The following is a 14,484-nucleotide window of genomic DNA, read 5'->3' on the forward strand; positions in this document are numbered from 1 at the left end:
AAAAGCCCAAAAATAAATCTTAAAAAAAAGAAGAAGATGCCTACAGTAAGAATGCACAACTGTCTACAAACAGAAGACATTTCAAACTGTATAAAGGCGTGTTATCTGTGTATAAAACTACTTAATCCTGCTACACACAAACCAGCAAGTGTGTGCGCTCATATCATATATTTTTTTGTCAATTTCCCCCATTGACTTGAAGTATCATTGGTGCCCACAGGTGATGTTCTGGCAAGTTGTTGGCCCGACATGTATTTGTCCCTTGTCTGATCCCCCTTCCTGTGATAAACAGATTAATACAATATCATTTCATTTTGAAGAATAGGCTGACAGATGACAGCACATTAACCTCAGAAGCTGTCTGTTTGCCCCTACTTGAATATAAGTGTCACACATTTAAAGGAGCAGGTCTCACTTTGAGGTTAAGGCATGAGTAACGGAGCTCCGGCAGTGGGCCGCATTTCAGCATGTCCCTGTGAGAGAAAGTGTGCAGTAATATGTAGAGTCAATGAAAGCAGCTCTGCCACTTTAAAGATTTGATTAAGTAAAACCTGCAGCTGAAGTTGATTGATTAAATGCCCTCACACTCTTTTTCTTACCGTTTTGTTTTTTTCAGTGAGCAGCCAGCAGCAAAGCCAGTATGCTGAAAATACCTCATAGCTTGCTCATCCACTGTTAGGAATGTGAATGCAGTCGAAGGTGCTTGAAAAACCAATGCTTTTATTCATTGACTTGGTCCATAAAAATGTACTGATCTCACTGTTTCATATTGTTCTCCCGAATCATAGATTTCCTGTCTGTCTAGATAAAAAAAATGTGGCAGTAAAAATGTAGCTTATTTTCAACTGCTTTACCAGTAGGCTATTATTTCTTTAACTAATGGAAATCAAGACGTTGTATATTTTCTGTGATCAATCAACTGAAATTCATCAACAGTCCCATTCACAACATTATAGCATTTCCTAAATTCTTGCAACTTAAAACATGGCCATATTTGTAGTCAGGGTAAGGGTTAAATCACCTTTTGTTTTCAGTGTAGTGTATGCTATGCACAGTGAACCTCACCTAAAAATTCTGATGAGCAGATATGAGGCGCTATCTTTAAGACACTCCGGCTGAGGAGGAGGGGGCTGTCTTTGCTGCGCGCGGTGTGCATTGGTCCGTTTCATGCTACCTTTCCTTCCCTCTTATCCCGGGAAAGGCAGGCAGACGATGCCACTGGACGATACCTACATTGAGGCGTGGAGGAACGGCATGACTTCATCACGTCAAGTGGAGCACTGCAAAAAAATCTCAGTCAAAGCTAGATACTTAAAGTTAAAACATTTGGAAATATGTTTCCATTGTTTAGAAATAAAACAAAGCAGATTCTTGGGATACATTCTAACATCGTTTCTTTAAATTATGTTTAAAAAGTATATTATTGTATTTTAATGAGTTAGAGTTACATCTCCAATAATCTATTTTTTTGTGCAATAAATATGTCTTTTTGCCTTTTTTCGGTTCAAGTCTTTAAACAACGCACTCAATAAATAAAGGGGGAGCGATAAAAGAAGGGGGAGAGAAGATGGAGAGAGCCGTGAGTTAAGGGGTGGCTGGAGAGGGAGGGCCGGACGCATGACATCATTCTCTCAGCCTCCCTGCGCGGACAGAGCTCTGGTTTCTCCAAGTGCGCACCGGCGGCTGCTGAGGGAGCGACTCCTCCTGCCGTACACCCAGACGCGTCCTGAGCAACCTGCGCTCCTCGGGTTGGATTTTAAAAACATTATTTACCCCGGTAGAGTGGACCTTTGAACCGCTCCCCAACTGGACCTGCTGCGGGGACGCACACGTTTAACACAAACCCGGGGATTACTGCTTATTTTAACCATGAAGATGTGAGGGTTTATAAGCTGGGAAGAAAAGAAAGAGGAACTCCGTGTCTGACAAAAAGGTATGCATACTTCCATACCCTTTTTCCTCACTCTCTCCAGCGACTTTTGTCCCGCAGTCAGAGAGCGCTGGCTTAGAATCACAGCTTTGTTTCTGTCTTAACGCTTAAACAAAACAAAAAAAATCAGCATGTGGGTTCTGTATCGGAGCGCACGAGCCGTGCGTTAGGCTATTCTGCTTTTCTTGCCTCTGTCTCTGTGCGGGCGTTAAGTGCCAAAAAGAGGAGCAGCATCTCAGAATGCTGCAAAGATGATTTTTTTTTTAAAGCTGCAACTGAGCTTTAATAAGGAGATAGATGCTACATAGTCCCGTACTCAGCGGGAGACCAGACTCCACCACCGCAGAGCTGCTATTGCTGCTGGTGGTGAGCAGAGCAGACTGCTGCTATGGTATGAAGGAGATCCATCATTCTGAACGACGGTCCCCCCAATTCCCCCAATTGAGAGTTAATTACAATTTAATCAGACAGAAAAAAAGAAACCTGGGTGGTTCTGTCGCAGAGGGAAGAGCATAATGAATCGTGAATTTCTCTTACAGTTTTAAGCGCTGGGCGGTTTTTGGAGCATAACGCATATTTCTGAATCACCTCTTTTTTTTTTTGTCGGCGGAGGTGTGTGTGTGTGTGTGTGTGTGTGTGTGTGTGTGTTGTTGTTGTTGTTAGGGGGGAGGGGGGTCTCACAAGTGCATCTCCACAGGGGGTGCCTTCATTGACCAAGTCAACCGGTAGAGGCTTTGCATTGGAACATGCCCGTAGATCGTGAGACATCCAATTCTATTCGTAGACATCAATCTGCAATTTTAGATATTTCTTCCCCCCCCCCACCCCTCTCTCTCTCTCTCTCTCTCTCTCTCCCTCTCTCTCCCTCCCTCCCTCAATGTGTGTGCGCAGACAGTTTGTTTGATTTTATGTTAAAGCTCTAGGTATACATGTTGGACTTCTGATGGTTCTGTAGTCTTGGTCTACACCCCTGGACCAGATTTGCGCATCACGTTTTCGATGCCTTGTAGAATGGATCTATTTTTTTTTTCTTTCTGAGGTGTGCCACTCGAGGTTTCCACTGCCCCACGTTGAGCCAACGGCAATGACACCGACTTTTTAAAGTGCAGGCGATGCCCTTGTTGAATGCTAGAGAGTCCGAGTTCCAATTACATTCGCTCCAATGTTGAACAACCTCTTTTTTTTCCCCCGTGGATTATTATTGTTGTTTTATTTCCGATGATGTAAAAGAATATGCTCACGAAAATCTCTATTTCAAACTTTTTAATTTACTAAAACAGAACTGGTTTCACTCACTTTATTTATCTATTAGCCTATATATTAGTGGGTACTCTTTTAACAATTTACGCACATGATACAGAAATAAAGCTTCGTTTGCCCTGACACATTATTGTCTATGATGATTAAACTTTCACTTGCCATTGAACAATATCATCAATTTCTCTCCGTAGTCGTTCATTTTCCATCTTCCTCTGTCTGCTGTTTCGATCGAAATGAGCGCATCGCGCGTCTGCAAAGCTCATAAAAGCTAGAGGAGAGAACAATATCTCGCCAGCGCTCGGGTTGTTAAAAGAAAATGGCTTTATTCATTTTTCTTTGTACCCGTGGTAACTTAGTTATAGCGTTTTTATGGCGCCTGGAAATGGCTTACAGGCTTGCAGTGCAATGTAATGTAATCAAATTTATGATGTTGCTGTGCATTACAATTCCCTGTTATGCTCCTTCACATGAGAAATTTGGAGTGACCCCCCCCTCCCCCGTTAACTCCCCTTCTCAACGTGAACACACACACACACACACACACACACACACACACACAGCAGATTGCCTATGAGTAAGGCAGGTAACACTCACCAATAGATTTGTATGAGAAGGAGTACACACACCTCTCACTTATACACCCAGCAACCTCTCTGGAAATAGTCCAGAGTCCTTTCAAAATGATATTCAGACTTATGCTTCTGCAGATTTATTCTGGCAACCAATCATATGCTTCTTGAGTTAAGCCTTCACCATATTTCATGCACATTTTTTTCAATAACAGTAGAAAGTTTGGTAGCCTGCATAGGGAAGTCATTAAAATATGCAGAGCTGAACCCCGGTGATGAAACAAATGATGTCATGCATGAGTTGGCGTATACAGAGGGAGATTTGCATTAACTCTCTGCTTCTTTTTGTATTATTACTTCTTTTTTTCATGCAAGAAATCACCCGTGGGTTTTTAGGCTATTTGTAAGATGTGAATACTTCAGTTTGAATCATAATTCTTCAGCGTGGATGTGTCTGTATGCTCCTCTTGATATTAAGATGTGGTACCGACCAATGAAGGAAGGAGGCAGTCACTCTTAACAGACAGGCCTGTCGCCTGTGGAAGGACAGCTATTACCGGAGTCTCTCCCTCAAACTCAATGGGCTGGACACATTTTACGAAGCGTCTCCTTTTTTTTCACAGAGCAATCAACCCGTGTTGGACATGCAGAGAGACCTCACACTCTAAAACGTAACGCTTCATTGTACATTTCTCTAAGATCTAAATGGAGGACTTTACGGTTCTTTACCATTAAATTAAAACATTTTCTACAGAACAAGTATTATGGGATATAATTGTATTTGAGCCACTCTCAACTTAGCATTTGGAAGAAAGGGCTTCATCAAAGAAACCCTGGGGGGGGGTTGATTCCTTTAAGATACCCTGTTGACAAGCTCAGCAGCTCAGGTGGCTGAGGTGTAAGGGGAAATCCTGTTTTCTTTCTCACGCCTTTATATCACACTGTTCTCTCAACAGCTGTCAAAAGTTTTGAAATTACAAAACTCTCATTGTGAAGCTTATTTAATTCCCAAAGTGCAGAGCAGCACAGGTCACCTTTTTGTAGGTTGGATTTTTTGGTAATGGAGACAAGGCACGTCAGCTTTTCACTGTGCTACACCTTTGAGCTCAACATCAATCAAACGGCCTCACTGTATATGTATGAGATGGGTGATTGGATGGCGTGCTGAAGTATCCTTTGTTTTCTCTCCTGCAGAAATGCACTTCAATCATGCTCACCTGTCACTAGCGGGCCTGCAAAGATTCAGGCTTGTAAAAGAGGGGCGGCATGCATTGCAGATGCACAGTGACAGACAAACACATGCTTGAACATACACATAAGCACATATACTTTTATTGCTGCTATAAGTCATATTGGCAGTGTCATTAAGGACCACCTAGTTAATGCAGGGGAAAAGAAAAAAAAGCAGAGCTGTTTAAAGGAAGAGGAGAAAGGGATAAGAGAGAGAGAGAGAGAGAAAATATTTAATCACTTTATGGAGAGCTTCGCCCATGTGCATTGCGGCAGTCTAATTACCAGGATAGCGGTGCTTGTTAGTTGTCACCTCAAGATAAACAGCGGCCTGTTTTTTTATTTCCCCTCTCATGTTTTTCCCCCGACTGTGACAGAATTTGAAATTCTTAGTAGCAAAATGTCATTTCAGAGTATCCCATCTCATCCCTTCCACACCTCCTTTCCTTCAGCCACATAAAACCACATCAAAGTCACTTGTTTTTGCTACTTATCGACAGTCAGGTTGATATCTTTAAGCAAAACTCCACTTGTTGGAAGAGTACAGGTTGTTTCTATGGAGTTATGGATTAACGAAAAGCAAAGGAGGGGTTGAGCAATGTGACAGGGCATTTTTGTACCCAGCCTTCTGTCAAATCTCTCCATATTGTACAGTAAATCTTGTCAGGGAGCATATGGTCTTCAAATCCACATGCAAATGAGTGCTGGAATATTCTAACAGCAAAGAAAGAAAATTGTCCTTGCGTCCTTTGAACACTGGTTTGTCATTTGAAATGGCTAAGTTATAAGCTCTTTAGAAGAGGCCTTGACTGCCAGAATGAGGACAAAAAAATGTACTATTCACAAGTTTTCCATGAATATTCTGACCTGGTTTTAGCCCACCGCAGAGCTTGACATTTTAATGGCTTTGATGTGTACACATCCCTGGTACACACCAAGATGTCAGGAAGGAAGAACATGGAGAAACCTGTACAAGATTCTTCCTCCATTCCTAAGAAGCAAAAGGAAGACCGTTCATTTGAAATGGATGGGGTTGAAAGCCTCAGGGTCCATCTCTCCCTGTCAAATATGTTAAGCTTCATGTCAAAACGTCACTTCACAAAGCAATGTCTATCCATGTCTTGCTAGCCAAGGACCCAATCAAACAATGTGAACGGGTTAAAGTGGCAGAAGGAGATGTCTTCCATGCTTTTATTTCCTGCTTGGAAGGGTTTCATTATGTTGTTTTCCAAGAGATCACAACAGTGTGGAGAGTGGAGGGGAAATGTAACCTTATTGCATTCTTTTACCAGTAAGGAGAGAACATTAGGATCATTGGCAGTCTTAGTTCAGGTTAAGAGTAGCATCTTAAGCATTCAGAGAGTCTTAACTTAAGGATAATTGCCCTGGTAATGTGTGTTTTTAGAAAACCTAAGACTATGCCAATGAAAGTGTGTTTGGATGGAGTCTAAAACACACAAGAACAGAAATCTAAAACTGTAGGACAAACTATAACCGTGTATATCCAATCTATTAAACCTGTATTTTTATGATACCTTTATTTCTGTGAAAGCAATCATTTGTCCCACGATATTATCATAAAGCATTAAGTTGAAAGCCCTTTATTTTACGTTTCATCATCATGTTTAAAACGCATTACAAGCACTCCCTAACTAAAAACTGAGACAGTGCCCATTCACCAGCCAATGCCTGCTCTCGAGTCATAAACATGAAATGGACCTAATCACTCTGACTTGTTCTGTCTGTCTTACTCTAGTTTAGGGAAAAATCATGCTCAAAATCTTTGTACGATCAACAAGGCTTTGAGAGAAGTACACTGGACACATTAGGTTCAATGGAGGCAGTTCATTTTCCAAGACCAAAGTTTTTTTAAGCCCATTGTTTAACATTTTTGCAAATTGACAAAATTCAAGTATGCCAAATTATGGTATATGGTATAGTCCCCTGTTGGAGTATGCCCATGCATGTTCAGACAAATTACTTTGAGAATGCATGGACAAACACAATGATTGCCCCGCCAAGTACTAGTGTAAGGACCAGCATTTAATATGATTTTCAAATGGATGTCAGTGTTTCTTTTCAGTGGGAAAAGAAGATAATACAAATCTCCCAGTTTCTTAAATATATGTTCATTTTGTTTGTGTAGTCAGGTTTGACATAATATCAGGAAGAACATGCATTCCCACATTCGAGGTCTAATGCCTTAAAGGCTTTATATGCGATTTTTTTGATCCAGCAAATATCGCCCTTGAGCACCAGCATGAAACCAAAACAACTTGCATTGCATTGTTGTGTTAGCATGCTAATGCTAGGGATCTTTATTATGCTCGTATCTTCACACTGCATGTAAATTTACCCGAAATGACCGTGTTCTAGAAATGCAGTTAAGCAGTGAGTACAGTATGTTATTCTTATTTTCTCTAGTCCCTCAATTAAACAACTTTTATACGCGAGGGGAGGAGTCAGTCGGCCGGCCGTCCCGGCGATGTAAACCAACTGAAGATAGGACTCGGAAAACTTGGAAAGCATCACAGACAGTGGGACTCTGGTGTTACACACATTGTAGACAGTCATGACTCACAGAGTTATTTTCAGAGGATATACTTGATTTCTATTATATTTAAGTGTGAAAAATCGCATATAAAGCCTTTAAAGTCTTCATGGCTACCTTGATTGCATTTCGCCTCACACAGTGTGTCTGCTTTGAAGCCCTCACCTCTTTGCCCCACATTTGAAAGACCTCTGCTTAGAAAAAACAGGACTTAAAGCTTTAGTAACTGACAATATCAATGAATTGATTATGGCTATAGCATTTAAAAATTTGTCGATTTGAGATAAAACCACAAGGTTGAATTTTAGTAGAAGTGGTGTAATCTCTACCTTTAATATAACATGGACCGGGGAGATCTGAATAGCTAACAAGCTACCTGTGGTTGCCAGCTTGGCAGGGTGTTTTCCGGGAAGCAGACAATTAGGGAACCTCTAACTGGATGAGACAGATGTAAATCTTCTCGGGGGAGAGAGGCTTACAGAGGGTTATTCACCACCGCAGCCGCCCCCCGCCCCAGAGGGTCGTAACTCTTGAAGGTCACGTTTGCATTTCACCCCGCCCCCCTTCTTTCGCCCATGACAACTCCAGTGGGTATCGCCGGATGTTTCCCGTCATGCTGGTGAGCGGGCGCTGGCGATGGTTGGGGTGTGTGAGGTTGATGCATCTTGACAGTGGCAGGAATAACAAAATGCTGTCTCGCCCGTTTACTACTAGCCTGCATCATAGTCAAAGGTATCATGAATGAATGATTCATGCAGTGTCTTGGATAGTCATTTATGTTTAATTCAAACCTGTACTATAAGGCGTCTGCTTTGGTCTTTGCATGGCTTGGCGGGGTCTTCAACTGAAGTGGGTGGATGGTTAAAGGTGCAGTGGCGGAATGAGGAGGTGCTGAGAATGTCAGACGGTAGAGCAGGGCAGAATTAAGACAGAGGGAGGAGAGCATTGGCGGTGGCCTTGTACGTTTCATCTGCAGTCCCTAATAAAACCCTCACAGGCCAGCATTGATCTCCCCCAGAATAATCCATTTAGACTGAGCGTGCCTGGCCATGTGGGGCCTGTTCAATTATTTATGGCAAGAATGCTGTGCAAGCTTCCGTTAGGATGCAACAATGTGCCCTGGGAAACCTGTGAACTGCAGATTGCAGGGGAGCAGTGGGAGACACAAGGTGGAAAAAAAGGAGGCTAGAGGATGTAGAGTCGTCGGGAGGGACAGGCGAAAGAAGAGGTGAAGGGCATGCAAATTATACTTAGGCTTCCGATAGAGGTAGATCAATAGAAAGTGGGAGCAGCGAGGGAAACTAGAGGGAGACAGACAGGTGATACGGAGGGATGAAAATGATGGGTAACAGGAATTGGAATAAAGAAATGTGACAAGGAAGGATAACAAACAAGTTTAGGAAGACAGAGTTGAAACAGATTAGATTAGAGGGAGGGATTTGTTTAAGAAGGCAAAGAAACAGAAAGTTAGGGAGACATGACACCAAGTGAGTAGCAGAGGAAAGAGAAGAGGATGAGGAAGGAAGGAAAGTTGTAAGGAGAAACAAGATGAGGTTCATGGGAAGAATAATGGCTGAGAGGGAGAGAAGAGGAATGAGTAGATTTAACAGTGACAGAAAAGGAAAATTGGGGAAAGGGGAACAGTTAGAGATGAATGGAAAAGAGATCAAACAAAAAGGTGATGAAGAAAAAGGAGGGAAGGAAGCACAAGAGGACACAAGGTAGAGTCTTAAATCATATTAGGGTGGAAGAGATGACTGGAAACAAGGCAGACATAGATGGAAAGGTTGGAGGATTGGACCCTTTTAATGCAAGTCATGAACAACTATTGATCATGGCAGAGTTATGGTGGCTTTTGTGTTAAGTGGAAACATATCAGCTTGACTGCTTTCACAGTGGATCATTATTTTTGCCACATTTACCTTTAAAGCAACGCTTTACAACAAGAAAAATAACAAAGTGTTACAGTCACTTGGTTTCTTTTGGAAAAAGATCAGAAATGTTATATTTAACTCAGTCATTCTTATATACTTATATATACAGTAGGCTATATGTCCTTCATAAAATACTCTGAAAGAGAGTCACACAAATTTGTTCAAGCTTTCACAAACATAAGATAAATGCACACAAATAGTCCCAACCCTCCTGCTTTGTAATAATACATCGGGATTTTGCAGCATGCTGAAACACACCTTTTAACCACGTATCATAAACTCCCCTCTATTTGCCTGGTCTATTTTCTGCAGCTCACACACAGCTCCCATAAATCCAGGCAGATTTGTCTTACCTGATTCCCCCAGCGTTCACCAGCAAGCTCCCCTCCCATATCAGTGTAATTCCCATCCCCCATCAGGCTTTTCTGCCATTGCCTGCTGGTCAATCGGGATTTCTGATCCAGCAAAAGACAACTGGAATCAAAATGTAATATCTCAATGCCTGATTCTTTATATCTAGCACATGTAACAAGTGACTTTTAGTCAAATTTACTCAATTTGGATATTAGCTTACCTTACTAATGCATGATAGCTTTTGTACAAGTACCTTGATTGAGTTTTGTATCATTTCAATTTTAGTAGAGTAAAAAATAGCACTAAATACAGTGATAGTCATTTTAACAGTCCCTCAGCTTTTATCTTCCATATACCTTACATTAATGCTGAGGATATTTCATTTTTAATCATGTTTAGAGTCATAATCTGTCTCTGGCAGTTAGACACCAATATTGATTTTTTTTTCAGATAACAAAAGGAGAAGCTACCTCAAAGTCCTCTGAGGAATGTAAATCTAGCAGTACGTTAGAAAGCATGCGGGAAAGAAACAAAAAACAAGGGCTTTGTAATAGCTGTTACATCAGCTGTGTCAAATAGCCTAATCAGATGGGCTAAACGGTGTAGCAACATAGCTATTAGCCAACGATAGTATACCAGGTTCCTGTTTAATTAGTAGGAACCCATTCCCCACCACTTGTCGTTCTCTGGAGCAGCCAGCAAAGATTTAATGTTCGTCCACGCCCATTGATTATCGGATTCTAGTAATTGTTTTGCCTTTGCTTGATTAACAAACCTGTGTTTTCTCCAGGGGCTAGCTCAATAGCAGCTGCTAATGACAGGACCCAAGCCAAACAGCTAATGCAAACAGGGTGTTTATACCATCCAAACAATGGAGGAAAAAGAAGGGGGCCAGACATTCCTAATTTCCTTTTTCTATGTTTGGGGTGTTGTTGTTTTTTTCATTTCAAGACAGCTAAGGAACAAGCTCGTAGCATGTTGTTTGATAAACAGAGCTTTGTGTATGGGTGGCCCCTGTGGCTAATGCATACAGGTGCTCTGTGTTTAGTGATTCGTGTCCAGTAGTAATCAAGATGATAGATGTGTGGATGTTTCTTTACAAACTGTGGCATTTTGAGCATGTAAGGAATTTGAGTAGCCCCTTCGCTTGTTCTTTTTTTTGACAGAGGTTCCACAGATATGAGGCCAAAAGGAGAGTAAATCACAGCTGTGGAGGAGCAGATTCATAATGAGGCAGAGCAGATGGGGCGATGGAGAGCTTTTGGATGATCTTCGGGTCATGTTTTGGAGCTCAAGGGTTTGGAGAAGGTTAGGGGATAGGGGGTGTTTGAGGTAAGCATACTTGTGTATGAGCCTTTCATAAGCCCAGAGACAAGTCAGACTCTTACCTTCCATTAGGTTCTTTTTTTAAAGATTTAAGGCTGAGATTAACATTCCCATCCAACTCCTACGGCACCCTGTCTGAACTATGACTCTGAGCCGAAGAGAGTGAAATGTTGTCTCTCTTTAGTTGTCTTTACAAAGGAACACCCTGGTGGAGAACATTTTGTTGCTGCAAAATATCTACTTTGTTGCGCTCTTCCTTGGGTTGTAGGAGTCTGACTACGGCAGAATGTTGGAGCAATCCAGCTAACGTCGCTTCTCACCTTGCTAGCTTATCAGCGAGCTTGGTTTGGCTTGAACATATCTTTTGAAAAAAGGATAAGGCTAGCCAAATTATTTTGGTTATATTCGTCTATCTATTGCTTTCCTTTTCTGTATTCTTTGATCTTTCAAGGCTTAATTGTTTTAGCTTGTTTGTTGTAGTAGCAGTTCAGGCTAATCAAAATGACATACTCTGATAGTCATGTGTGTCTGAATGAAGCAATGATGCAGAGTGAATATGGGGTGAAAGACTTTCATGTTAGCTCCCACTACCTTGTGTTGTGTTGTTGATTATTTTTACCGTAAGCTTAGAACTGCAGCTGATGCAGGAAGGGGACACTGAGGGAGAGGATGTCTACTTAAAGGTAATTTATTTCTGCTGTCACTTTGTTGGGTGAAGATGAAGAGACAAATGTGAGTTGGTTGTTTATGAGGCCTGGCTAAGTGCTGGCTGGGCATGCTTTCCTCTCAGGCGGTTGGCTTCTGTCCTTGGGAGGTGCATTGCTTTGTGGCTTAGAGTGTGGCCGGTGCGCTAATGAGAAGTTTCCTTTTTGCTTACTGCCTCCCTTGCACTTTCTCCCTGCTTTTCCCCACTTTTTACTCCAGTCCCCCTCACTCCTTCTCCTCAGACCTCTTACCTTGACCTATCCTCCCCATCCATCCTTTCCTCTCTTACAACTCTCAGCCCTGGAGTCAGAAAAACAAGAATTGCTGTAAGTATCTCCTTCACCCTTAGCTTACTTTTCTTGTCTGGAGTGGAAGCATGGACATGGATAACCCCGTCCATCACTTCCCGCCAAATAAATCAGTCAGACCTTTGACAAACCCCCAAATAGGACTGCCAATTCTTCAAAGCTGCCCCATTCATCAGTTTGATTAATCTCCCAAGAGATGGAAGGCATGTTTTCTTCCCATGTCATCTTTTTTTCTCCCACTCCTTATGTTTACGGTCAGTGAGTAAGCGGGGGAGGCTAGGTCACTGCTTTTGGTCTTCGAGTGTTTGAGAAGGAAAGCAGTTCAGAGCCGCAGAAGGACATATTGAGCTTAAATGTCACTCTCTCTGCAACCTCAACTCTACTACATCCTTTTTCCTTCTCCTCCTGTGTGCCGGTTTAAAGTGCTGTTTTAATTGACATAAGAAAAAAAAAAAAAGCTCTGGTTATCTGGCTGCCTGCTCCTGTTTCATGTCAATCCACTTATTTTTTTCCTCCTGTTCCTTGTCCATCATACCGCTTTGCTTCTTGGGCTCGTTCTTCTTTTTTTCCCTCCGTGCTCTCCGCCTCTACCCGTCTGTTTCCTCAAGCTCCTTCTCTGCCTCTCCTTCAGCTCAACATCATCCCACTTCCCACTGATTGCCGATGTTGTTTTCTTCCTCTTCCCTTCCCGTCTCGTTATTTACATCTCCCCGTTGTCTCTCCCCTTCTCCCGGCTTGTCCCCCCCCCCCCCCCCCCACACACACACACACACACACACACACACACACACACACACAGCTCTCTCTTCAGCAGCCACGACTTCAAAAGTTTTATATGTTTGCCTCGTGAATTATGAAATGAAGATCTCAAACAAACAATAGAGATTCAATTTTGTAAACAAAAGACAGAAATTTAATCAGAAGACTGGTAAATTGCCCAATAATACAAAACAGAAAGATATGGCTGTTTGTATCTGCTGAATAATTCCCATTTTGTACAATAACCATTGCATCTGTGATGAATGTTAACAATCATTACTGGATCAGAGTAATATTCAGTTGTGCTTTAACACGTATTTTCCACAAACACTTCCAGTCACATGATGTAGTTGTGTTTTAGATTGATAAAATATGAGTCAAACAATGATTATAACATGTCAAAAAGAATTTTTAATTGCAGAAAAAGCTGCATATATTCAGTTGATAATGTAGAAATGTGCCCTTAAAAGGTTCCATATGTTTTGTGGTCCATTGATAGACAAGATATTGACAGTTTCAGCCAAATCTTGATTCATATATATGTCATGCTTTGTTAATTTCACATATTTAATATTAACATTAACAAGAGATGTGTAATAATGGTTAAAAAAATGACATCAAGCTAATTAAATTAGACCTCAACAAACCATATACAGGTACAGTATTTACAGGTCTACTTACACAGTGTTTGATAATTTACTTACAATTGATCACACAGCATCTCAATACCTCAGCAATGTCAGCCGACATAACAGCAATATGAACCCACCCAGCTCTGGCACTCTTGAGTTAGACTATCTCTGTCTTTATGACGGAGCTATCTGTCCAGCCATCTGACATCACAGAGATAAACTTGGCACAGGAAACCTCTCACCTCTCATCCTGTGCTCTGTAGTGTGTGAAGAGTTTTGTTGGACTGACACTTCTTGAAGTCCTTCATATGTTCAGGCCCTTCAGCTGTTGGGAAAAAAAGGGAGAAACCATTTCATACAGATTTGTAAAGATACCACGCTGGAAACAAACCGATGCTCTGTGTTCTCATCCTCATCTGGTGTGGTCAGGAGCAGGCGAATATCAATAAGGATCACAGGCATACTCATCTCCTTGTGATAAAAATCAGGACGGACAGGAGACAGCTAACCTGCTTCATAGAACCCTTTAAATAATATTTTTTTTAGAAATGCATTGCCTGGCGTGTTTTATTTGCAGAAATGTATCAAACACCTTATCGTCTGTCACCTCAAAACATCTGAAAATGTTACTCAAACTGGATTGGTAGGCCATACTGTTGATACAGTAAGTGCAAAAGGTAGGTTCTCATATTATAACTAGTTTTTGGTGTTAATCCAAAAATAATTAGATCATATATGTTCGCCAAAATATAATCTTAGTTGGAACCCATCTGCAATCGTGAAACACCGTCACTAAAAAAATGTATCCTCTGGGAGCAATGGCCAATCTCCGGGTCTTTTGGTGAAGCAAGGCGTTCATGATAGGCAAAGACGTCCCTGCCTGAGAGCTATTCATTATTCACTTTGCCTTGAAACTCGAGAAAGGA

The 14,484-nt window shown here is 41.6% G+C and overlaps 1 protein-coding gene across 2 annotated transcripts in view; it reads left to right on the plus strand.

The window, feature by feature from the left end:
• Positions 1–1,677: 1,677 nt before the first annotated feature.
• Positions 1,678–14,484, plus strand: part of ptprsa (protein tyrosine phosphatase receptor type Sa) — a 224,310-nt gene continuing 211,503 nt past the window's right edge. The window contains exon 1 of one of the 2 annotated variants that reach the window (XM_065955772.1): positions 1,678–1,933. The gene's annotated coding sequence lies outside the window, so the exon portion shown is untranslated. The remainder of the gene's footprint in view (positions 1,934–14,484) is intronic. The other variant, XM_065955773.1, reaches the window with a different exon arrangement.

This window comes from Labrus bergylta, chromosome 6 (genome assembly GCF_963930695.1).
Source record: "Labrus bergylta chromosome 6, fLabBer1.1, whole genome shotgun sequence".
Classification (NCBI taxonomy): Eukaryota; Metazoa; Chordata; class Actinopteri; order Labriformes; family Labridae; genus Labrus; species Labrus bergylta.